Source organism: Oryctolagus cuniculus, chromosome 1 (genome assembly GCF_051225735.1).
Source record: "Oryctolagus cuniculus isolate XC-2025 breed Fujian yellow rabbit chromosome 1, ASM5122573v1, whole genome shotgun sequence".
Classification (NCBI taxonomy): Eukaryota; Metazoa; Chordata; class Mammalia; order Lagomorpha; family Leporidae; genus Oryctolagus; species Oryctolagus cuniculus.
In genome coordinates, this window is record NC_142867.1 from 141,167,341 (window position 1) to 141,191,113 (window position 23,773).

General features: G+C 48.8%; 1 protein-coding gene across 2 annotated transcripts in view; it reads left to right on the top strand.

The window, feature by feature from the left end:
• Positions 1-17,597, top strand: part of PRXL2C (peroxiredoxin like 2C) — a 31,645-nt gene extending 14,048 nt beyond the window's left edge. The window contains exon 7 of one of the 2 annotated variants that reach the window (XR_011379114.2): positions 17,187-17,597. The gene's annotated coding sequence lies outside the window, so the exon portion shown is untranslated. Of the gene's footprint in view, positions 1-337; positions 9,892-17,186 lie in introns of those variants that run through there. The other variant, XR_011379116.2, reaches the window with a different exon arrangement.
• The last annotated feature ends 6,176 nt before the right edge of the window (positions 17,598-23,773 follow it).

The following is a 23,773-nucleotide window of genomic DNA, read 5'->3' on the forward strand; positions in this document are numbered from 1 at the left end:
CACTCTTCTCAGATAAATGGATGTACTCCATGTGGCTTCAGGAGGTACAGTTACATAAGCACGGTGCAGTGGTAAACTGCCTACCAGATAAATGTATTTAATATAAAATTCCCCATAACGTATCATGAACGACGGAAGCTCACCTCTGCACCCAGTTGTACACTGGACTTGACATTCTGAAATGCCTTCCTGCAACAAAAACACTCATATTAGAATATGACAAAACATCTGCACAGTTAGCATCCTGGTGTTAATTATTTGCTGGGCACTATTCCAAGTACTTTACAAACATTAACTCCGTGGAGTTGACACCATCATCATCATCTCTGTTTTACAGAGAGCTTTCAGGAAAGAGGAAATGCCAACAGGGCCCAAAGCAAGCAAAAACTAGGTCGCTGACCACAGTGGAAGCCATGACTGCCCTGGGGAGCAGGAATTCATCCCAGAAGTCAGAGAAGGTGCCTCCTTGGCCAACTCCAAAGTGATACCTGGGGCTGCTTGCCACCGTCTGCGAACGCGGTCCAGCCCAGTCAGCGACGGGGTGCGGAGGAGGGGGTGTCCTGAGCTGCGGCTGTGAGGAAGTCTCAGTAAGACGAAAGTCCATGTGGAATTACAACACGTGACACCTGGGTTTCTCCAGACGCCGCACGGTGAGCTGGCGCCCTGCATGAAGTGTCTGTTCACACGGCCATCTACCGTGGGGGCTGGCGTGGTACCACTGACTGCATGGGAGTGGGAAGGCAAGCTTGTTGAAGAAACAAGGTCATCTTCAGAATTCAGCAGTCTGGAGAGTGTTCCACACACAGGGCAGTTGCAGAAGGCACATGCACGTCATTTAGATCAGAGTTCTTTCAAGTTCATTCCTTTTCAGGTCTGAGTTTAAGCCACGTGCCATGAAGCCGTGGCTACCCATGTGCTGGCTCTTCAGAAGACTGCTGACAACAGCTACAGGCTGCCAGTTTCATATTCCTGTTCTCAGAGGACAGAAGCAGAAAAGCAGACACATTCACTCCTCACAGACTTCTTGTTTTTCATCCAGTTTACAAAGTCAAAGCAAGACCTGTCAAAGTTCATTTTCTCAAAAGTTATCTGACATAGTGAATGCTGCTCTAAATTAGTTGTAAAAATTGACCCTTGGGGCTGGCATTTGTGGCACAGTGGGTTGGCCAGCATCCCATATGGTGCCATTTGAGTCCCAGCTGCTCCCAGTCAAGCTCTCTGCCAATGCACCTAGGAAACAGCAGAGGATGGCCCAAGTGCCTGGGCCCCTGTACCCACGTGAGAGACCTGGATGGAGTTTCAGGCTCCTGGCCTCAGCCTGGCCCAACCCCACCATTGCAGCCATTTGGGGAGTGAACCAGTGGATAAAACATTCTCTTTTTTTTTCTCTCTCTGTAAATCTTTCAAATAAATAAATACATCTTAAAAAGAAAGTAGAATAATGAGACAGTTTTTGTTACTTAAGTCAGGCTAAAATAATACAAGAATAGAAAATCATAGGTTGGACTTCCCCATGAATAACAGAAAATTTCTAAATAGAACATTGGCAAACCAATCAATGCATTAAAGATTTAATCTGGCCGGCGCCGCGGCTCACTAGGCTAATCCTCCACCTAGCGGCGCCGGCACACCGGGTTCTAGTCCCGGTCGGGGCGCCGGATTCTGTCCCGGTTGCCCCTCTTCCAGGCCAGCTCTCTGCTGTGGCCAGGGAGTGCAGTGGAGGATGGCCCAAGTGCTTGGGCCCTGCACCCCATGGGAGACCAGGAAAAGCACCTGGCTCCTGGCTCCTGCCATCGGATCAGCGCGGTGCGCCGGCCGCAGCGCGCTGGCTGCGGCGGCCATTGGAGGGTGAACCAACGGCAAAGGAAGACCTTTCTCTCTGTCTCTCTCTCTCACTGTCCACTCTGCCTGTCAAAAAAAAAAAAAAAAGATTTAATCTATCACAAAGAGGTTTATTCTAGAAATACAAATTTTGTTGATAGTGAAATTGAAGATAATTCATATTAACAGAAAAGATGAAAAATGTTTATAGTCATTTCAAAGAAACAGAAAAAGAATTTAATGAAATTTAGCATCTGTTTATAATTAAGTTTTTTTTAAAGATTTATTTATTTATTTGAAAGGTGGAGTTAAAGAGGCAGAGAGAGAGAGAGAGGTCTTAAATCCGCTGGTTCACTCCCCAAATGGCCGCAATGGCTGGAACTGGCGCAGTGAAGCCAGGATCCTGGATCATCTTCCAGGTCTCCTACCTGGTGCAGGGGCCTAAGGACTTGGACCATCTTCTGCTTTCCTAGGCCATAGCAGAGAGCTGGATTGGAAGTGAAGCAGCCAGGACTCTAACTGACTCCTGTGTGGGATGCTGACACTGCAGGTGGTGGCGCCAATTTTTTTTTTTTTTTTTTTTTTTACAGCCTTGATGCAATTTAGGAATAAAAGGAATTTCCTTTAGCTGATGAAAGTTCTCAGCCAAAAACCTACAACATACTTAATGGAAAAGTATTACCTTTTAAGGAAAGTATACTACAAGGATGTCCATTATTATTCCTAGTATTCAACATTACATTAAGAGTTCTAGCCAGCCCTGAACCACAACGAAACAAAAGGGGGCTGTTGTGGGATATTGGGTTAATTCACCACTTGCCATGGCAGCATCTGACAGCAGAACACTGGTTGCAGTCCAGGCTGCTCTACTTCTGATCCAGCTCCCTGCTAATGCACCTATGAAGACAGCAGGTGATGGCGCAAGTGCTTTCATTTTGTCACCCACATCAGGCGCAGATGGAGTTCCTGGGCCCAGCCCTGGGCCATTGTGGCCATTTGGGGAGTGAACCAGTGGATGGAAGATCTTTGTTCTCCCTCTCTGCCACTCTGCCTTTCAAATAAATAAATAAATCTTTAAAAAAAAAAAAAAACAGCAAAAGATATAAGAACCTAGGGGCTGCCATTGTGGTGCAGTGGGTTAACCTGCCACCTGTAACACCAGATCACTTGAAAGGCAAAATCCCAGAGAAATGGAGAGATTCTCCATCCACTGGTTCACTCCTGAAATGGCCTCAATGGCCAGGGCTGAGAGAGGCCAGGGCTGAAAGGAGCCAGGAGCTTCCTCTAGGTCTCCACATGGGTGCAGAGGCCCAAGGACTTGGGTTATCCTCCACTGCTTTCCCAGACACATTGGCAGGGAGCTGGATTAGAGGTCAAGCAGCCAGGACTCGAACTGGTACTTATATAGGATGCTGGCCCTGGCCTAAACCACTGTGTCACAGTGCTGGCCCCCCAGTTCCACTTTCCATTCCAGCTTTCTGCTAACATGCACCCTGCAGACAGCAGGTGATAGCTCAAGTAGTTGGGCGTCTGCTGCCCACATGGGAGACCCACATGAAGTTCTGGGCTCCTGCCTTTAACCTGGCCCAGCCCCAGCTGTTGCCAGAATTTGAGGAGTGAACCAGCAAGTGGGAGTTCTGTATGTGTGTGTGTGTGTGTGTGTGTGTGTGTTTCTTTCTCTGCCTTTCAAATAAATGTTAGGAAAAAAGAAAAGAAGAATGACTTTTTAAAAAATACTACCAGCCGGTGCTGCGGCTCAATAGGCTAATCCTCCGCCTAGCGGCGCCGGCACACCAGGTTCTAGTCCTGGTCGGGCCGCTGGATTCTGTCCTGGTTGCTCCTCTTCCAGTCCAGCTCTCTGCTGTGGCCTGGGAAGGCAGTGGAGGATGGCCCAAGTGCTTGGGCCCTGCACCCGCATGGGAGACCAGGAGAAGCACCTGGCTCCTGGCTTCAGATCAGCGTGGTGCGCCAGCCACAGTGGCCATTGGGGGATGAACCAACGGAAAAGGAAGACCTTTCTCTCTGTCTCTCTCTCTCACTGTCCACTCTGCCTGTCAAAAAAAAAAAAAAAATACTACCAATGACTTTTTTTTTTTAAACAAGACAAACAGTGTAACAGGATAAGCAGGCACAGAGGTAAAGCTTTGCAAAGTTAGAGGGATGCCATGCAGGAGACACCTGACACCAACTGCAAGTCCGGGTTCCCAAACCACACTCAGGTTTGGAATTTGCTGGAAGGCCTCCCAGAACTCACTAAACGCTGTTATACTCACAATTTATTGTAAGGAAAGGATTAAGACCAAGAGGTCTTTAAAATCTTTAAAAAGTTTACAGTGAAGCAAGGGGAAAAGCGCACGTAGGGTGGAGTGCAGGAAAGCACCAGATGTAGAGCCCGCAGTCCACTGAGTTGAGTCGGGGCCGTGGCCCTCCCCCGGCGTGCTTGTGTGAGGATGCTGGCCAGATCTTCCCAGCCCGACAGCCAGCGCAGAGTCTTCCTGGGCTCAGGAGGGCAGGCTGATATGGGATGAGAAGGGTGGGCTCAAAGCCCCCACCATAAATTACATGGTTTGTTAATTGCACTGTTAACCTATCCAGTGTGACCCAGGGGCCCCAGGCAAAGACACTCCTATCAGGTATGACATCCCTGGGGGTTACAGATGACCTATGAGGAGCAGAGGACAAAGACCAGGCTATAAAAAACGGCCACTGTTTTACAGCAGCAACAAAAGCAAATGGCTAATACACACATAAAATGTGCAACCACACGAGTAATTAAGGACTAGCAAATTAAAAGCACAGGCAACGTTCTGTGCCGTCAGTTCTGCAGAAAAGTAAACATGATAATAACAAGTGTAGGGATGCAGCCGGGGTGGGGGTGGGGGTGGGGGGCTTCAAAAAGCCCCTGGAGAGTGGGGCTTCTCTTGGGCGCAGTGGTTGGGCTGCCACTTAGAACCCCCACACCCGATATCAGAGTGCCAGGGTTTGAGTCCGACTCCGGGTTCCTGTTCCTCCCTGGGAGGCAGCGGGTGACAGCTCAAGTAACTGAGTCCTTGCTACTCATATGGAGACTGGGGTTGAGTTCTGGGCTCCTGGTTTTGGCCTGGGCTGGCCCTGGCTGTCACAGGCACTTTGGGAGTCAGCTCGCAGATGGGGGAATCCGTCTCTGTCTCTGCCTTCTGCCTCCCTTTCTCTGTCTTTGAAATTAATTTTTTTTAAAATGGCTTTTAAATGTTCAGGGAAAGTGGAATTAAGAGATGACACACATTTCCATGAATTTTTTGAGTGCCTTTCATGCTGCCAGTTGACAGCATTTATTGGAGAAGCAACTTGGAGAATAGTGTGGCAAAGGCTCGTAAAACTGAGAGCATACACAGCTCCAGAGGGTACCTCACAGATGAAGGTGAAATGCACAAGAATGTCTCTAGCGACATTATTTGTCGTAGCTGTCAGCTGGAGGCATCCTAAATGTCCATCACCTAGAGAAAAGGATGGAGTCCAATGATGTGGCACAGCAGGTTAAGCTAGCTGGGGTCCTGGCTGCTTTGCCTCCAGTTCAGATTCCTATAAATGTGCCTAGGAGGCAATCAAAGATGGTCCAAGTCCTTGGGCCTTGGCCACCCATGTGGGAAACGCTAATGGAGCTCCAAGTTCCTGGTTATAGCCTGGTCCAGATCTGGCTATTGGGGACGTTTGGGAACTGAACTAGTAGATGGAAAATCACTCTGTTTCTCCCTCTGTGTCTGTCTACATTTGTTAAAAATATGTATTTATTTATTTGGAAGGCAGAGTTACAGAAAGAAGAGAGATCTTTCATCTGCTGGTTCGCTCCCCAGATGTTCATAATGGCCAGGGTTAGGCCAACCTGGGAGCCAGGCGCTTCATCCAGGTCTTCCACGTGGGTGTAAGGACTCAAGCACTTGGGCCACTTTCCACTGATTTCCCAAGTGCATTAGCAGGGAGTTGGGATCAGAAGGGGAATAGCTAGGACCTGAACCGGTGCCCATATGGGATGCCGGCAATGCAGGTAGCAGCTTAACTCACTGTGCCATAATACAGGCCCCAGTAAATAAATCTTTATAAAGAAAAAAGAATGAACAAATTGTGGCTCGTGTATGCAATGAAATCCATACCAGTGGAAAAAAAATGCAAGCTATGCATATCAAAGAGGCTGAATCTTGGAAACGGAATCCTAGCAAAAAAGCAATTACAGAAAAATGCATGTTTTACTATGGTATTTATAAATGGTCAACATTATTTGTCTAAGGTTTTTTTTTAAGATTTATTTATTTATTTGAAAGTCAGAGTCACACAGAGAGAGAAGGAGAGGCAGAGAGAAAGAGGTTTTCCATCCACTGGTTCACTCCCCAGTTGGCCACAATAGTCAGAGCTGTGGCTGATCCAAAGCCAGGAGTCAGGAGCCTCCTCTGGGTCTTCCACACAGGTGCAGGGGCCCAAGGACTTGGGCCATCTTCTGCTTTCCCAGGCCATAGCAAAGAGCTGGATCAGAAGTGGAGCAGCCAGGACTTGAACCAGTGCCCATATGGGATGCCGGCACTGCTATACCACAGAGCCGGCCCCCTGTCTAAGATTTTTAAAAGCACATATTGATTAAGGGTACTTACATATGTGTTACAGTTTTAGAGAAATGAAATGCAAGGTGAGTAGCAAATTTGGGATAATGGATGTCCTTTGGGGATTACAGGGTGGTGTAGACAACTGGGTTGTGGGTGAGGTGGCAGCAGTTCATGACTTCACTGGGGTGGTGGGGCTCATGGGTATCTGTTGTGTCATCCTCATACCTTTTGTACTCTAAGTGGTATATAATACATTTTAAAATTAAATAAATATGTGTTATGGAGCCAACATAGCCCAGTGAGCTATGTGTGCTTCCTGCAATGGCCAGCCTCCCATTTCCGTGCCAGTTCAGGTCTTGGCTGCTCCACTTCCAATCCAACTTCCTGCTGCTGCGCCTGGGAAAGCAGCAGAAGATAGCCCAAGTAATTGGGCCCCTGTCACCCAGGTGGAGACCCTGATGAAGTACCAGACTCCTAGTTTCAACCTGGCCCAGTCCTGGCCCTTGTGGTCATTTGGGGAGTGAACCAGCAGATGGAAGATCCATCTCCCTTCCTTCCTCCCTGTCACTCCACCTTTCCAATAAGTAAATAAATCTTTTTTTAAAAGTTCTGCATATATACATATATATTCATATATGTAGTTTTAAAATAATTGTTACTTTTTTGAGAGGCAAACATAGAGAAAGCTGTTTCACTCTCTGAATGACCACATTGGCAGGGGTTTGTGGCCAAAGCCAGTAATAAGGAATTCGACCCAGGTCTGCCATCTGGATGCCAGGAACCTTATCACTTGGGCCATCACCACTGCTGCCCAGGTGTGGGGAGCAACTGAGACTAGACTAAGTTACTGGAATTAAGACTTATTCTATGCATCTGCTCTCCCACAATATGGCGCTGAGAAGGGAGAAACAGCTTCTACACAGCTGCCTCCAGTTCAACCAATAAACTGTAGGACCTGCTCCTGATTGGAGGAGAGCAGCGTACTCGGTGTGTGGGTAGCAGAGTTGGGATTGATGGAAGAGGACTATAAAGGAGGAGAGAGACAACATGCACCAGGAACATCTATCTGAAGGAACACCTGAGGAACATCTGAGCAGCCCCCGAGAGAGCCGGCCTGCGGTGTGCCGCTCCTCCGCGGAAGCGGGGAAAGTGGCGGGGTGGGGGGGTGGGTGGTGCCGCCCCTCCACGGAGGTGGAGGGACTGGCAGCTAACCCGGGACAGCGTCGTTCCTCCGCAAGTGAGGGAACGGCAGCTAACCCGGGAAGGGCCGAGCAGACAAAAGAACAGTGCAGGGTCCAGTGTTGTTCCTCCGCGAATGGGGGAGCGACACCCAGGGTCTGCATTAGCCATAATCTAGAATCAGCCAGAACTGTGTATCGAACCCAGGCGCTCCAATGGGTGGGATGTGGCATTCTAACCAGCTCTTAACTGTCGGATCAAAGGCCCACGCCGTGTGTGTCTGTGTGTGTATGGTTTGAATGCAGTTTGGCCCCTCAAACTCATGTAGCCATTTAAACCCTAAAGTTTACTTTAAAGGTTAATATATTGGCTGGTGCCGTGGCTAAATCTCCACCTGTGGTGCCGGCACCCCGGGTTCTAGTCATGGTTGAGGCGCTGGATTCTGTCCCGGTTGCTATGGCACGGGAGTGCAGTGGAGGATGGCCCAAGTACTTGGGCCCTGCACCCCATGGGAGACCAGGAGAAGTACCTGGCTCCTGGCTTCGGATCAGTGCGGTGCACTGGCCGCAGCGGCCACTAGGGGGTGAACCAACGGCAAAAAGGAAGACCTTCGTCTCTCTCTCTCACTGTCCACTCTGTCAAAAAAATAAATAAACAAAAAAAAAGTTAATGTATTAATATTATTGGACTAAGGGGTGATCTCATTGTGGCATCTGGGAGATGGGCCCAGTGGTAGTACTTATTTCACAAGAACTGGTTATGTAAACAGAGCATGCTTCTTGTCTCTTTATGCTTCCGGGCTGTCCAAGCAGTCATCCCTACACCATCCTCTGCCCTACCCAATGCCTTAACCAGTGGGGCCAGCTGACTGGACTATAAGATAAAATAAGTCTTCTTCCCTCTTAAGTTGGTCTTTTAGGTATTTTACCTGAAGCAATGAAAAGCTAACTGGCTTAGGCATTGTGGATAAAGGTAAAGTTTTCACTTACCGTGCCGTCATCCTATATGGGTGCCGATTCATGTCCTGGCTGCTCCACTTCCGATCCAGCTCCCTACTAATGCAGCTGGGAAAGCAGTGGAAGATGGCCCCAAGTGCTTGGGCCCCTGCTACCCATGTGGGAGACCTGGAAGACAGCTCCTGGTTCCTGGCTTCAGCCTGGCCCAGCCCTAGCCACTGTGATCCAGCCCTGAGGATAGAAAATCATTCTGTATTTCTCCCTCTCTCTGTGTCTGTCTGAATTTAAAAAGAAAAAAAATTTAAATTTATTTATTTGGAAGGCAGAGTTATAGAAAGAGGGAGAGAGATTTTCCATCTGCTGGTTCACTCCCCAAATAGTCATAATGGCCAGGCTTAGGCCAAGCTGGGAGCCAGAGCTGGGCTGATCTGAAGCCAGAAGCTTTCTCCAGGTCTCCCACATGGGTGCAGGGCCCAAGCACCTGGGCCATCCTCCACTGTCCTCCCAGGCCATAGCAGAGAGCTGGATTGGAAGAGGAGCAGCCAGGACAGGAGCTGGTGCCCATATGGGATGCCCGTACTACAGGCAAAGGCTTAGCCTACTATGCCACAGCACCAGCACCTAAATTTATTTATTTTGTTTGAAAGTCAAAGTTATAGAGAGGGAGAGACACACACAAACAGAGATTTTTCCATCTGCTGGTTCACTCCCCAGAGGCCACAATGGCTAGAGCTGGGCCAGGCCAAAGCCAGGAGCCAGAAACTTCCTCCAGGTCTCCCATGTGGGTGCAGGGGCTCAAGCACTTGGACCATCTTCCACTGCTTTCCCAGGTGCATTAGCAGGGAGCTGGATCAGAAGTAGAGCAGCTGGGAACCAAACTGGTGGTATCATAGGCGGTGGCTATACCCACTATGCTACAGTGCCAGCCCAGGTACTGATTTAAAGGCCAGGTAATGCAGAAGGTGGAAAGAATTTCTGGGTACCTAAAAAAAAAAACAACCTGGCAGCAGAGGATGAGCAGCCATTTGCTCAATGCAGTAAATCTCCTAGTTTTTTTTTTTTTTTAATTGATTAATTTATTTGAAAGAGTTGCAGAGAGAGAGACAGAGGAGAGAGAGGTTGGTCTTCTATCCATTGGTTCACTCCCCAAATGGCAGCAACGGCCAGAGCTGGGCCAAAGCCAGGAAGGTCTCCCACTCGGGTGCAGGGACCCAAGACCTCAGGTCATTTTCCACTGCTTTCCCAGGCCACAGCAGAGAGCTGGATCAGAAGAGGAGCAGCCGGGACTCGAACCAGTGCCCACATGGGATGCCGGCACTTCAGGTGGAGGCTTTACCTGCTACGCCGCAGTGCCAGCCCCATCTCACAGGAGTTTGTAGAAGGTCATGGAGGGGTCACAGTGGATGAAGAGCTCAAGGAAAGCTGATGCCTGAACTTAAAAGCCGCTCACATGGACCACACGTGTGATAAGCCTGAGTCATCCTGAGGAGGCACTGGATCAAAGCTCTTGTGGAAGTAAAGCTAGTTTCCAGAAAATTCTTTCAAATAGTATGCCAGTCTCCTTACAATGCCATTTTAAAAAATAGGTGACTAGTCACAGTATTTTTTAAAGTTTCTGTAGAAATCCTTGCAGCACGCTGTTATCTAACTTCACGCTGCAAGCACTGACGTTTCCAGACCGACTTGCAGGGACTTAAAATCCCAAATATGAAGGTGTCTGCTGACAACACAAGCAAAGAGTAGCTGCAGATTTCCAGGCACCCTGCACCTGCGTCCCATAGGCACAAGGCTCATCCGTCTTAAACCGGTGGGCTTTCCACTCCAGTCTGCCGGACTGAACGCTCAGATATTGGGATATTGTTGCTCGTGTCCCTATTGACAAGGATCTCCTAAGAATTAATTCTGTTTTGCACACATGCAGAGCACTAGCAAAAACAGCCATTTCCAGAAATGCATGGGAAAAAATGATCCACAAAACACAGCACCAGGGACATCGTTGTAGAGACCCATGGCCACAGAAAAACAGCTGAAGCAACTGGAGGCACATTCGTAGAGTGGGAAATGTGCCTATTTAGTGTTGAGAAATAAAATATTTTTTTATCTATTTACTTATTTTAAAGATTTTATTTATTTATTTGAGAGGTAGAGTTACAGACAGTGAGATGGAGAGATAGAGAGGGAGGTCTTCCTTCCGTTGGTTCACTCCCCAAATGACTGCAACGGCTGGAGCTGCGCCGATCCAAAGACAGGAGCTTCTTCCTGGTCTCCCACACAGGTGCAGGGACCTAAGGACTTGGGCCATCCTCCATTGCCCTCCCAGGCCACAGCAGAGAGCTGGACTGGAAGAAGAACAGTCGGGACTAGATCCGGTGCCCATATGGGATGCCAGCATCGCAGGCAGAGAATTAACCAAGTGAGCCACGGCGCTGGCACCACCACCATCATCTTCTTAAAAAAAATTTTTTTTAATTTATTTGACAGGTAGAATTACAGACCATGAGAGAGAGAGACAGAGAGAAAAGCCTTCCTTCTGTTGGTTCACTCCCCAAATGGCCACGATGGACAGAGCTGCACCGATCCGAAGCCAGGAGGCAGGTGCTTCCTCCTGGTCGTCTCCCATGCGGGTGCAGGGCCCAAGCACTTGGGCCATCCTCCACTCCTCCACTCTTCCACTGCACTCCCGGGCCACAGCAGAGAGCTGGACAGAGTAACCGGGACTAGAACCGGCGCACATATGGGATGCCAGCACCGCAGTCGGAGAATTAACCTAGTGCGCCATGGTGCCAGCCCATGCACCATCATCTGTACACAGAATTCCTGCAAAAATGTGTATCCTGAGGCCAATCCTTGGGGAATTCAGGATTGCTTCCTGGATCAGGAAAAAAAAAATGCTTTTAGGGGACTTTTTTTTTTTTTAAGGACAATTGGTGAAATAGGAAGACGGACTAATTGCATTGTAGTAATGTTAATAACTTAATAACATTTCCTGAATATGACAATTGCAGTATGATGGTGCAAAACAGCATCCTTGGCCGGCGCCGCAGCTCACTAGGCTAATCCTCCACCTAGCGGCGCCAGCACACCGGGTTCTAGTCCCGGTCGGGGCGCCGGATTCTTTCCCGGTTGCCCCTCTTCCAGGCCAGCTCTCTGCTGTGGCCAGGGAAGGCAGTGGAGGATGACCCAAGAACTTGGGCCCTGCACCCCATGGGAGACCAGGAGAAGCACCTGGCTCCTGCCTTCGGATCAGCGCGGTGCGCCGGCCGCAGTGCGCCGGCCGCGGCAGCCATTGGAGGCTGACCCAACGGCGAAAGGAAGACCTTTCTCTCTGTCTCTCACAATCCACTCCGCCTGTCAAAAAAAAAAAAAAAAAAAAAAAAAAAGCGTCCTTGATCTTAGGAGACAGTTGATTAAGTCTCCAGCGCACTGTGAGACGGCTCCCGAGTTGTTTTTTCCCTAAATTAACTTTTTTTAACTTTTTTGAAAATTTCCAAACTGAAAAAGGAAACCAAATAGATAACCAACCAAACCAAAAGAAAACAAAACAAAGATGATCACCCTTGTAGAAATGTGTATGATGGGCCAGGAGAAAAAGCCAAGTAGAACTTTCTTAAAAGGGGCAGGACATTTTAAATGATAAAATGACAGGATTCCATTTTCCACGTGGAAAGTTTACTGAGGAGCAGGGTGGACCGTGATCCAGGAGCTGAACATGTAGGCTAGAGGGCAAGTCCAAATCCCAAATTCTCCGCTTGGCGTTTGCTAAATATAGTCTAATATTATTTTGGCAGCTACTTTTAAGTTGGAAGTGTACTTTTTTTTTTAACATAACATTCAAGAGTGCACAACATAACATCTTTTTGTTGAAGATTTATTTATTTGAAAGGCAGAGTTACAGAGAGAGAGGAAAAGAGAGGGAGGGAGAAAAAGAGAGCGAAATCTTCCATCCTCTGGTTCACTCCCCAAATGGCCTCAACAGCCAGGGATGGGCCAGGCTGACCAGGAGTCAGGAGCCTTATCCGGGTCTCCCATGTGGGTGTAGGAGCTGCTGACAGAGGCTACTCCACTGTGCCACCCCCAACTGCTTTTCTTTAGGTAAATATTGTTAAATGACAATTCACTTTCACTGACAGTCTGGAAGCTAATTGTCTGCTTGTATATTGTGGCCCACCTCAACCTTTTGTTTAGTTCTTTCACACAGTCCATAATTTTGGATAAAATAATCACTGCTCACTTGACTTTGCGTTTAAAAATGGTAAAATGTAGATGGGTATTTGGCCTAGTTGTTAAGACACAGGTTGCTGGTGCTGTGGCTCACTAGGCTAATCCTCTGTCTGCAGCGCCTGCACCCCGGGGTTTTCATTTTATGTTTTTTTTTTTTTTTTGACAGGCAGAGTGGACAGTGAGACAGAGAGAGAGAGACAGAGAGAAAGGTCTTCCTTTGCCGTTGGTTCACCCTCCAATGGCCGCCGTGGCCGGCGCGCTGCAGCTGGCGCACCGCGCTGATCCGATGGCAGGAGCCAGGTGCTTCTCCTGGTCTCTCATGGGGTGCAGGGCCCAAGGACCTGGGCCATCTTCCACTGCACTCCCTGGCCACAGCAGAGAGCTGGCCTGGAAGAGGGGCAACCAGGACAGAATCTGGCCCCCTGACCGGGACTAGAACCCGGTGTGCCGGCGCCGCAAGGCAGAGGATTAGCCTAGTGAGCTATGGCACCGGCCTCATTTTATGTTTTGAATAAGTAATACATGCCTGTGGTTCAGAATCTGAGACAAAAGTGTACAGCTCTGGCCTGCGCCGTGGCTCACTAGGCTAATCCACCTGCGGTGCCGGCACCCTGGGTTCTAGTCCCGGTCGGGGCGCCGGATTCCATCCCGGTTGCTCCTCTTCCAGTCTAGCTCTCTGCTGTGGCCCGGGAGTGCAGTGGAGGATGGCCCAGGTCCTTGGGCCCTGCACCCGCATGGGAGACCAGGAGGAGGCACCTGGCTCCTGGCTTCGGATCGGCGCAGCGTGCTGGCTGTGGCAGCCATTTGGGGGGTGAACCAACGGAAGGAAGACCTTTCTCTCTGTCTCTCTCTCACTGTCTAACTCTGCCTGTCAAAAAAAAAAAAAAAAAAAAAAAAAGACACAGGTTAAGATGCCTGTGTCCTGGGGGCTGGTGCCATGGAATAGTGGGTAAATAGTGCGTAAAATGCCACCTGCAGCACCAGTATCCCATATGAGTGCCAGTATCCCAGGTTCTAGTCCTGCTCCACTTCTGATCCAGCTCCCAACTGATGGCCTGGGAAAGCAGCGGAAGATTTCCCAAGTCCTTGGGCTCCTGCACTTCAGTGGCAGACTCTGAAGAAGCTCCTGCCTTCTGGCTTCTGGCTTCAGATCAGCCCAGCTCCAGCTATTGTGACCATTTGGGGAGTGAACCTGTAAGTAGAAGATCTGTCCTCCTCCCTTCCTTTCTTCCTCCCTTCCCTTCTCCCTCTCTTCCTCCCTCCCTCCCTCCCTCCCTTTTCTTTTTTTTTTTAATATTTATTTATTTATTTGAAAGTCAGAGTTACACAGAGTGAGAAGAAAAGGAAGAGAGAGGTCTTCATCCACTGGTTTACTCTCCAGTTGGCCACAATGGCTGGAGCTGGGCTGATCCGAAGCCAGGAGCCAGGAGCTGCTTCTGGGTCTCCCACGTGGATGCAGGGGCCCAAGGACTTGGGCCATCTTCCACTGCTTTCCCAGGCCATAGCAGAGAGCAAGACTAGAACTGGCACCCATATGGGATGCTGATGCCTCAGGCCAGGGCATTATTTAACTCTCTGTGCCACAGCACCAGTCCAAATAAATACATCTTTAAAAAAAATGATGCCTGTGTCCTGATTCTCAGCTCAGCTCCTGACTCTACCTTCCAGCCATTGCAGACCCTGGGAGGTAGTATCGATGGCTCAACTAACTGAATTCCTAATTCCTGCTCTCCACTTGGGAGACCTGGATTGGAATCTGGGCTCCTGGCTTGGTACTCAACACAGTCTCTACCATAGTGGGCATTTGGCAGTGAACCAGCCAATGGGAGATCTCTCTCTTTCTCTCTATTTGCCTCTCAAGTATATAAAAATAAATTAAAAAGAAAAGAAAATCATCCAATATATTGGAATTGGTAGCTAGTTTGCTTCCAAAGCCAGAAGAGTCTTTGCAAGGAATTTTCTTGAAGCCACGTCAGGATATAGAGAACAACTGATTTTACATTTCTGTAACTACAAAAATGACTTAAAATTGATGCTTTTAATTTCTTCTAACAGTGTGGGTAAGGGGAGAGTCAGACAAGACTGACTGTCTTGTGCTGCAACAACTGGAAAGAAAAGGTGTGTAGGAGGGTGAAGGAGGCTGTTAGCTGATCATCAGGCTGTTACCTGATGATCTTCGCCGATTCCCACCTGAAGTGTGCTCTGTCGCACCATCACCACGCCCTGTGGGAGTCTCATAGTGGGGCTTCCTAGCAGCTGGGGCCACGGCAAGGACAGCTTGGATCTGCAGCAAATGTTGCAGAGCCCAAGGTGGAACATCCAAGTCCTGTTTGAAGAAGAGGGCCAAGGCTCCAGCCAGCAGAGCCTTGTCCAACTCGGTCAGGGTGACAGAGCTGAAGGTAGGCTTCAGTCGCTGAGACATGGTGCCAAAAAGCTGCCAGAGCTGGAGAGCAGTGAGCAAGAGCAAGAGCAGGGGGGAGGGAGGAGGGTGCAGAAGAGTGGCCGAAGGAGAGGGTCAGGGTAGGGCCCCACACCTGGACCACGCATGGTGGCTGGAAAAGGTCACTGACTCCGTACCCTGTTTTGGCAGTGATTATCCAGGTGGCTGTAATTCTTACAATTCACAGAACTGACACCTAAGATTGTTGCGTTTATTGTTTGCTAATGATATGAGAGTACTTCAAAGAGTTCATGGAAAAGGAAATTGAAAGATGAATCTTTTTTTTTTTAAAGATTTATTTATTTATTTGAAAGTCAGAGTTACACAGAGAGAGGAGAGGCAGAGAGAGAGAGAGATCTTCCATCTGATGGTTCACTCCCCCAGATGGCCGCAATGGCCGGAGATGTGCCGATCTGAAGCCAGGAGCCAGGAGCTTCTTCCCAGTCTCTCACGTGGGTGCAGGGGCCCAAGGACTTGGGCCATCTTCTACTGCTTTCCCAGGCCACAGCAGAGAGCTGGATCAGAAGAGGAGCAGCTGGGACTAGAACCAGCACCCATATGGGATGCTGGCGCTTCAGGCCAGGGGGTTAACCCACTGCGCCACACACCGGCCCGATAAATCTGTTTTGTGGTAGAGCAGGTTAAGGCACCACTTGCAATGCTAACATACATATCTGAGTGCCAGTTGGAGTCCTGGCCTCTCTGCTTCCAATCCAGCTCCCTATTAATGTGCCTAGGAAAGCAGCAGATGATGGCCCAAGTGCTCGGGCCCCTACAACCCACATAGAGACCCAGATGGAATTCCAGGCTTCTGGCTTCAGCCTGACCATCCCCAGCCATTGCAGCCATTTAGGGAGTGAACCAGTAGATGGAAGACCTTTTTCTCTCTCTGTGTTTCTGACTTTATCTCTTTCGAATAAATAAAATATCCTAAAAAAAAAGTTTGTTGTAGTGCAAAAAATTTTGAAATCTATACATATAAGAATCTTCAGGATCATGGAAAATGCATATTAAGAAAAAAACTTTAAAAAAAACTTTTCTTCTTTTAAAAATATATTTTGGAGCATGCCAATTAATTACTTATTTGAGAGACAGACAGAGATCTCTCATCCACTAGTTCACTCCCTAAATGGCCAGGGCTGGGCTAGACTGATGCCAGAAGTCAGGAACTCAGTTGGGGTCTCCCATGTGGGCAGCAGAGACCTAAACATTGGAGCCGTAACTGCTGCCTTCCAAGAAGCCCATTAGCAGGAGCTGGAATCAGGACTGGAGCCTGGTACTGAACCCCGAACTGATATGGGCTGTGGGTATCCCAGCCCACAGCTTAACTGTCAGGCTAAAAGCCCGCCCAAGATTTCAAAATTTTTTGCACCAAAAACAAATTTTCCTTTGAATTCCATTTTTCCATGAAGTTCTCAAGCTTCTGGACACTGTGAGAAGCTACCAGCAACTGAATCTACTCTGCACAGTAGTTCAAAATATCACATCTGTGATCCAAAAATCTGCAAAGTTTGTTAATGAAAAAATTAGTCATCATCCCTTAGTATAGATATAGGCTATACCCTATGGTAACAAAGGCAAGCTATAACAATAATACTCAAAACCAATAGTTTGTCTATTAGCAATGACCACTTACAAACTGTTTTGGGAGAGAAGGGCATCACAATTAAGCCAAAATGGTGCAATGCCTCATAATACGATTATGATGGGGGCCAGCATTGTGGTGTAGGGGGTAAAAGCTGCTGTCTGTAACATATAGGTGCTGGTTCAAGTCCCAGCTGCTCCACTTTCAATCTAGCTGCTATGGGCCTAGGAAAAGTGGTGGAGGGTGGCCCAAGTGCTTGGGACTCTGTCACCCAGTTGGAGGCCTGGATGAAGCTTCTGGCTCCTTCAGCCTGGCTCAGCCCTGGCCATGGTGATCACTTGGAAAGTGAACCAGCAGATGGCCGATTCTCACTCTCTCTCTCCGTCTGTCTCTGTAACTCCCACTTTCAGATAAATAAAGATGATGGTTTTCTTACTGAAGGACGTAGAAGACAAATGAGAAGATGCTTTAAAGAAATTCACTGGGGCCGGCACTGTGGTGCAGTAGGTTAAACCTCCGCTTTTGCCGCTGGCGTCCCATATGGGCACCGGTTCCTGTCCCAGCTGCTTCTTTTCCTATCCAGCCCTCTTCTATGGCTTGGAAAAGTAGAAGATGGCCCAAGTCCTTGGGCCCCTCCCTGCACCTGCGTGGGAGACCCAGAAGAACCTCCTGGATCTTGGCTTCAGATTGGTGCAGCTCCAGCTGTTGTGGCCAATTGGGGAGTGAACCATCGGATGGAAGACCTCTCTCTCTCTCTCTCTGCCTCTCCCTCTCTGTGTAACTCTGACTTTCAAATAAATAAATAAATATTTTAAAAAAGACCTTTCTCTCTGCCTCTTCTGTCTGTACTATCTCTCAAATAAATTAAAAAAATCTTTAAAAATTTCAGATTAAAGAAATTCAGTATTGTGAATATATACACTTTCCTTGTTAATTTAAAAACTGAAGGCTATTCCCAAAGCAAAGTCACAGTGAAAATTAAAAAAAAATAAGAACATAGAAAAAAAAAGTAAGCTTGTATTATGGAAGTTTTCAAACAGAAAGAGACTGGAAAACCAGTGATCCTTGATCCCAGTCAACCATCCTTGATACTTTGTTACAGTCGCCTCATTAACAGGAAGGGCTAAAGACATGCGGTCTGCCTTCACTGAAGTGTTGTAAAGTTCCCACTTCTGTTAAAAAAGATAGTGAAAGGGGAGCAGCCCTCACCTGGGGAGCAGAAGGTGCAGTGGTGGGGGGAGGCTTCCTGTCCAGACAGCTCCACTCTTGCACGGGGTGACCCAGGTAGACAGGCCCCGTGGACTGGTACAAACCTATTTCTGGAGTGAAATTCACCAGCCTCTGCAACAGATTGTGAAAACATCCCCCTTGGGGGCAGACACTGTGTCCAAACCCTGTCTGGCAAGACAGTTTGACCTTGGTGAGACCAATCCTAATTCCTGACAAACACTGGATGTAATTAACAAAGGGTGGGGGAGGGCGGTCCCTTTGCTATATGGGCCGTGGAACCAACTGCAGCTGTGTAAAACCTGCAACACGTTTTCTCTCGGCTTGAATTTTCTGTTTGCATACTGCAATCCTAATGAGCCCCAAGTAAACTTAATTCTTCCTTCTCAAGTGGGCTGATGTTATCTTGGTCCATGATTCTTAACACTGCTTGCATCTCCTTAGATCTACTAATCTGCTCAGGCTGCTGTCATAAAATGCAGCAGACACGAATTTCTCAGTCTGTTCATTTCATTTATTTCTATTCTCCAAGAGTCTGGAGAAATCCAAGATCAAGGTGATGGCCGACTAGGTTGCTGAAAAGGGTCTTCGGCATATAGGAGGTCCCCTTTACTGTGTCCTTGCATGTCAGACAGAAATACCATATCACTCTTTCTTCTAAGAACAGTAATCCCATAAGGAGGGCCCCACCTGCATAACCAAATATAACCCTAATTAGCTGCCAAAGGCGGCCTCTGCTCCAAATACAGTGTGGGGGTTACGGCTTCAACATAGAAATTTGGGGGTAGGCACAATTCAATCTGTGACATTAGAATAATGCCACTCACCTACATACATGCATTACTATTATCACACCTCAAATATTTAACAGTAGTTCCCAGTGTCATCAAACTGTCCCAAACATGTTCCCATATATATATATATATATACATATATATATGATTTATTTATTTGAAAGGCAGAGGTAGAAATAATCTTCCAACTGCTGGTTCATTCCCCAAATGGCTACTATGGCCAGAACTGGGCCAATTAGAAGCCAGGAGCCAGGAGCTTCCTCTGGGTCTTCCACATGGGTGCAGGAGTGCAAGCACTTGGGCCATCTTCTGCTGCAGGTGCATTAGCAGAGAGCTGGATCAGAAGTGGAGCCGGCACTCATATGGATGCCCACAGTGCCGGCGGCAGCTTTACCTGCTATACCATAGTGCCAGCCCTCATACATGCATGTTATCCACTAGGCTAAATGTCTCCTCTCCCCTCAGGTTGCTTTGCATTTTTTAAAGATTTATTTTTCTGGGGCCGGCGCTGTGGCACAGTAGGTTAATCCTCTGCCTGCAGCACCGGCATCCTATATGGGCATCCCTTCTAGTCCCGGCTGCTCCTCTTCCAGTCCAGCTCTCTGTTGTGGTCTGGGAAAGCAGTAGATGGCCCAGGAGCTTGGGCCCCTGTACCCACGTGGGAAACCTGGAAGAAGCTCCTGGCTTTGGATCGGTTCAGCTCCGGCTATTGCGACTGTTTGGGGAGTGATCCAGCAGAGGGAAGATGTTTTTCTTACTGTCTGTAACTCTACCTCTCAAATAAATAAAATCTTTTTTTAAAAAGACTTATTTTTCTACAGGCAGAGTGATAATGGGAGGAGACAGAAAGAGAGAGATTGTCCATCCTCTGGTTCACTTCCCAAATGGCTGCAACGGCCAGGGTTGGTCCGTGCCGAGACCAAGAGCCCAGAATTCTGTCTGGGTCTGGATGGCAGGGGGCCAAGTACCTGGGCACATTAGCAAGGAGCTGGATAGGAAGTAGAGCAGCCAGGACTGAGTTTGGTGATTGATACAGGATGCCAGGGTTGCAAGTGGCAGCCTAACCTGCTGCACCACAAGGCCAGCCCCTGTCACGCATCTTAAGGTTGCTATGGTTTGAGCACCGTTTGGCTCCCTCACTCATACCGATGCTTAAATCCCACAGTCTTATGTGAACAGTTAATTACTTAAGGTAAGTGGTTAATAGATTATAGCGACTTGATGCAATTATGTTTGGGCATTGGGTATAGAGAGAAAAATCTGAGTACTAAACGGCTCCTTTACCACAGGGCCCTTGTTTCCTTACAAGTCTTCCAAGTGTTCCTCTAACCCTAGGTAGCCTGTAAAATGAAGTTAGGTCTCCAGGCTTGATTAGATGCACAGCAAACATTTTTGACTGGAATACTCTGTAAGTATTCCTGGGCTCATCCTGTTGTATCACAACAGGAAGCACAAAATACCTTGTTCGCTCACTCTTCAGGGAGGCAAAATTTGATGTAGAGTTTAAGGTGGTGACAGCCATATTTATAGGGTTTTTCTGGGGACAGGCATTGGTGCAGCAGTTAAGATGCCACTTGGAGTGCCACACTGGAGTGCCCGGGTTCCAGTCCTGGGTCCAGCGTCCTGTGAAGGTGGGAGCTCAGCTCCTTGGGTCCCTGCCATTCCATGGGAGACCTACATTGAGTTCCTGTTTTCCAACCTTGGCCTGGTCCAGTCCTGGCTGTTGTAAGCACTTGGGAAATGAGCCAAAGAATGGGAGATTGCTATCTTTCAAATAAAAAAGTTTTCTAAAAGTAAATAAAATAAAAAGGATAAAATATTTTTGGAAAACAAAAATAGGAAGAGGAACTTATCCCACTTGACATCAAACCATTTTTTATAAAGCTACTGTAATTTAAATAATGTGCACAGATACAAATAGGCAAAAAGATCAATAGAAAAGACCAGAATCAGAGCACAGTATAAAAGAGAACCGATTTATAAAAGGGTAACATTTTCAATTAATATGGAAAATGATCTGTGTAGTACAACATTTTGGGATAAAAATAGATTCTGTATCCCCCAAATGAATTCCAGATAAAAAGCTAAATACTTATTCAAGAATATGTCTAAAGTAAATAGAACAAACAAAAAATTTACACCACCTAGAAACCTTAAAAAAAAAAACTGGTGAAACTGACTTGACAAATCGATTGTAGAGCACCATGAATAGAGAGAGTATGTCATGAAGATTAAATGGGCAGAATCTGCAAAATGTTGAAGGGCTGCTGCCCATAATGTATAACAAGCTCCCACAAATCTAAAAGAAAATGAAAACAGTCAAGTAGAAAAATAGGCAAAGGAGATGAGTAAGAAATTGTTAGAAAAAGTATTGCAAATATCTGGGAACTCTATAATATGCTCAGCTTCACTTGTGATCAGGGGAATGCAATGAAAATAAAGGTGAGGGGCTGGCATGTGGCGTAACGGGTTAAGCTGCTGCCTATGATGGAGCATCCCATATGGGCGCAGGTTCGAGTCTGGACTTGAACTTCTGCTCCACTTCCAATACAGCTCTCTGCTAAGGCACCTGGGGAAAGCAGCAGAAGATGGCCTGAGTGCTTGGGCCCTGTACCCACGTGGGAGACCTGGGGATGAAGCTTCTGGCTGCTGGGTTGGGGCTGGGCCAGCCCTGGCCATTGTGGTCATCTGTGGAATAACCAGAGGATTGTCCCTCCTCCCCTGTAACTCTGCCTTTCAAATAAATAAATAAATAGTTTTTTAAAAGAAAATAATGAGATAGAATTTTTATTCTCAAACTTAAAATGTTGGTTATATTGGGGAAAACAAGTAGTCTTAAATATAGTATCAATGAAAAAATTTTTTAAAGATTTATTTATTTGAAAGTCTGAGTTACACAGAGAGAGGAGAGGCAGAGAAAGAGGTCTTCCAACCACTGGTTCACTTCCCAATTGGCTGCAACCAATCAGATGCCAGAAGCCAGGAGCTTCCTCCCGGTCTCCCACATGGGTGCAGGGGCCCAAGCACTTGGGCCATCTTCCACTGCTTTCCCAGGCCATAGCAGAGAGCAGGATCTTAAGTGGAGCAGCCGGGACGCAAACCAGCGCCTATATGGGATGTCGGTGCTGCAGGAGGCAGCTTTACCCACTAAGCCACAGTGCGGGCCCCTCAATGAGAATTTTTTAAAAAGTGAATACCCTTTGATCTACCTGTTACATCTCCTGTGGATATACACCTTACAACAGTCATGGAAGAATTGCAGGTACTAGTTCTCCCTCCTAGCCTCTGTACAACTTAACATCCACCCTTAGAAGACAATGGAAAAATGCAATTAAAGGGTGTCCATTTTGGTGTGAAAAGCTTTTGAAATCCACATTTTTTCCCCATAATATGCATTTCCCAGGCTCCTTGTTTCCCAGGAAGGGAAGTTATTTCCACATAATGATAGGGTTTCCTCTTCATATACTAGGGGAATGCTCGGGCGGTATTTATGACAATTCTGTACAGTCTGTGCCTTTTATTGGGATTTCTAGTGCCAGCGCCCTGGGGGTCCTTACGTTTCTCTGAGTCTGGGGGAACCACGTGGAGTCCCTACTTGGGTGCTCGGAGGCCCTACTGGGGTAAACCCCTCGGAGCCTGGGCCGACAGCTGGGCTCGCTACTGCCGCGGCCAGCAGTCTGCCGCAAGGCCTCCCCTTCCTCCTGGTCCCAATACCAGGCTCGCGAGCCCCGCGCTTCAGGCTCCCCGAGGCCCGGGCGCGCCGCCCCGCCACGGGCTCCGCACTCGCGGATCCTCGGCCTTCGGCGGCTTCCTGGGGGCAGACGGGGGCACTGGGCTGCGGGTCGCGGGTGCCGGACGGAGGCGGGCCGGCCACACTCCCCGCCTTCCTTATTTAGCGCTGCTTAGGGGGTCCGTCCACCGACCGTGGGAGCCCAACGGCCCCTCCCCGAGAAATTAGCCTTTCTGAGAGGCTTCCGGGGGACCCGCTCGGAGCCACCTTCCTCGTCCGGAGGCTGGCGGTGGTCGCCGCGGGGTAAAATGTGAAGAATGCCGGGGGGGAGGGGGGGATGGGAACGGCTCGCAGACCGCGAATTCGGGGGCCCAGAAAACCGAAGTGCTGCCTTCCAGTCCCCCCCGCCATTAAATGCTACCACGGACATCCGTGTAAATAAATGACAGCTCCCACGAGGACGGGACGGTCTGGAAACCCAGGAGGAAACAAGAAGGGGCTGTGACCCCCCGCCCCCACAGCTCGCTAGGTAGAAGTTCAAGGACGAAACTCAGCCGCTGGCCTCGGGACGTCCTCCCAGCTTCGGCCCTGCCCTGGGGACGCCTCCGCCACCCGCAACCGCAGGTGTAGACACTGTTCCCCGGGTGGGTGCGGGCACTGGCTCCCCGAGGCGCGGAGCCGCACGCACGCCCGCTCCGCCGCGTCTCGGCGGGAGTAGTTCCGTCACCTCCTGAGGGGAGCCCGGCTCCGGCTTGCTGGGAGACACGTGGGGCGTACCTGCCTCGCACGGCCCGGCAAGGTCCGAAACCAGCTCTCCCCTCAGCCTGCGAGGTGCGGACGGCTTAGCCACTCCGGGCTCCTTTCCAAGCCGGCGGCCATGGCAGGGGTCCCTTTCCTTTCGCTTGGCGCGAATAACGAGGGACGCCCAAAAATACTTAAAAGAGTTGTGCGTGCCCCAGACCCGGAGTGAGTGGCCAGGCGGGGGTCTCCGTAAACGCTGGGGGAGGGTCTGCCTGAGAGAACTCAGAGGCGGTCCGGCCGGCCCTCGGAGGCCGCACGCCAAACAAAAGTTGGGGGCCCCCTCCGGGGGTCGCGAGCGCGCTTTGTCTCTGATTGGTGAAGCCGCTCAGACTTTTCTTTATGGCGTCACCGACTACCTGCCTGTAGAAAGGCCCCGTCCCCGTGACGTCACGCGGCGCCGGCCAATGAAAGGCCTCCGCCTGCGGGCCCCGAGGAGGGTTGTGGG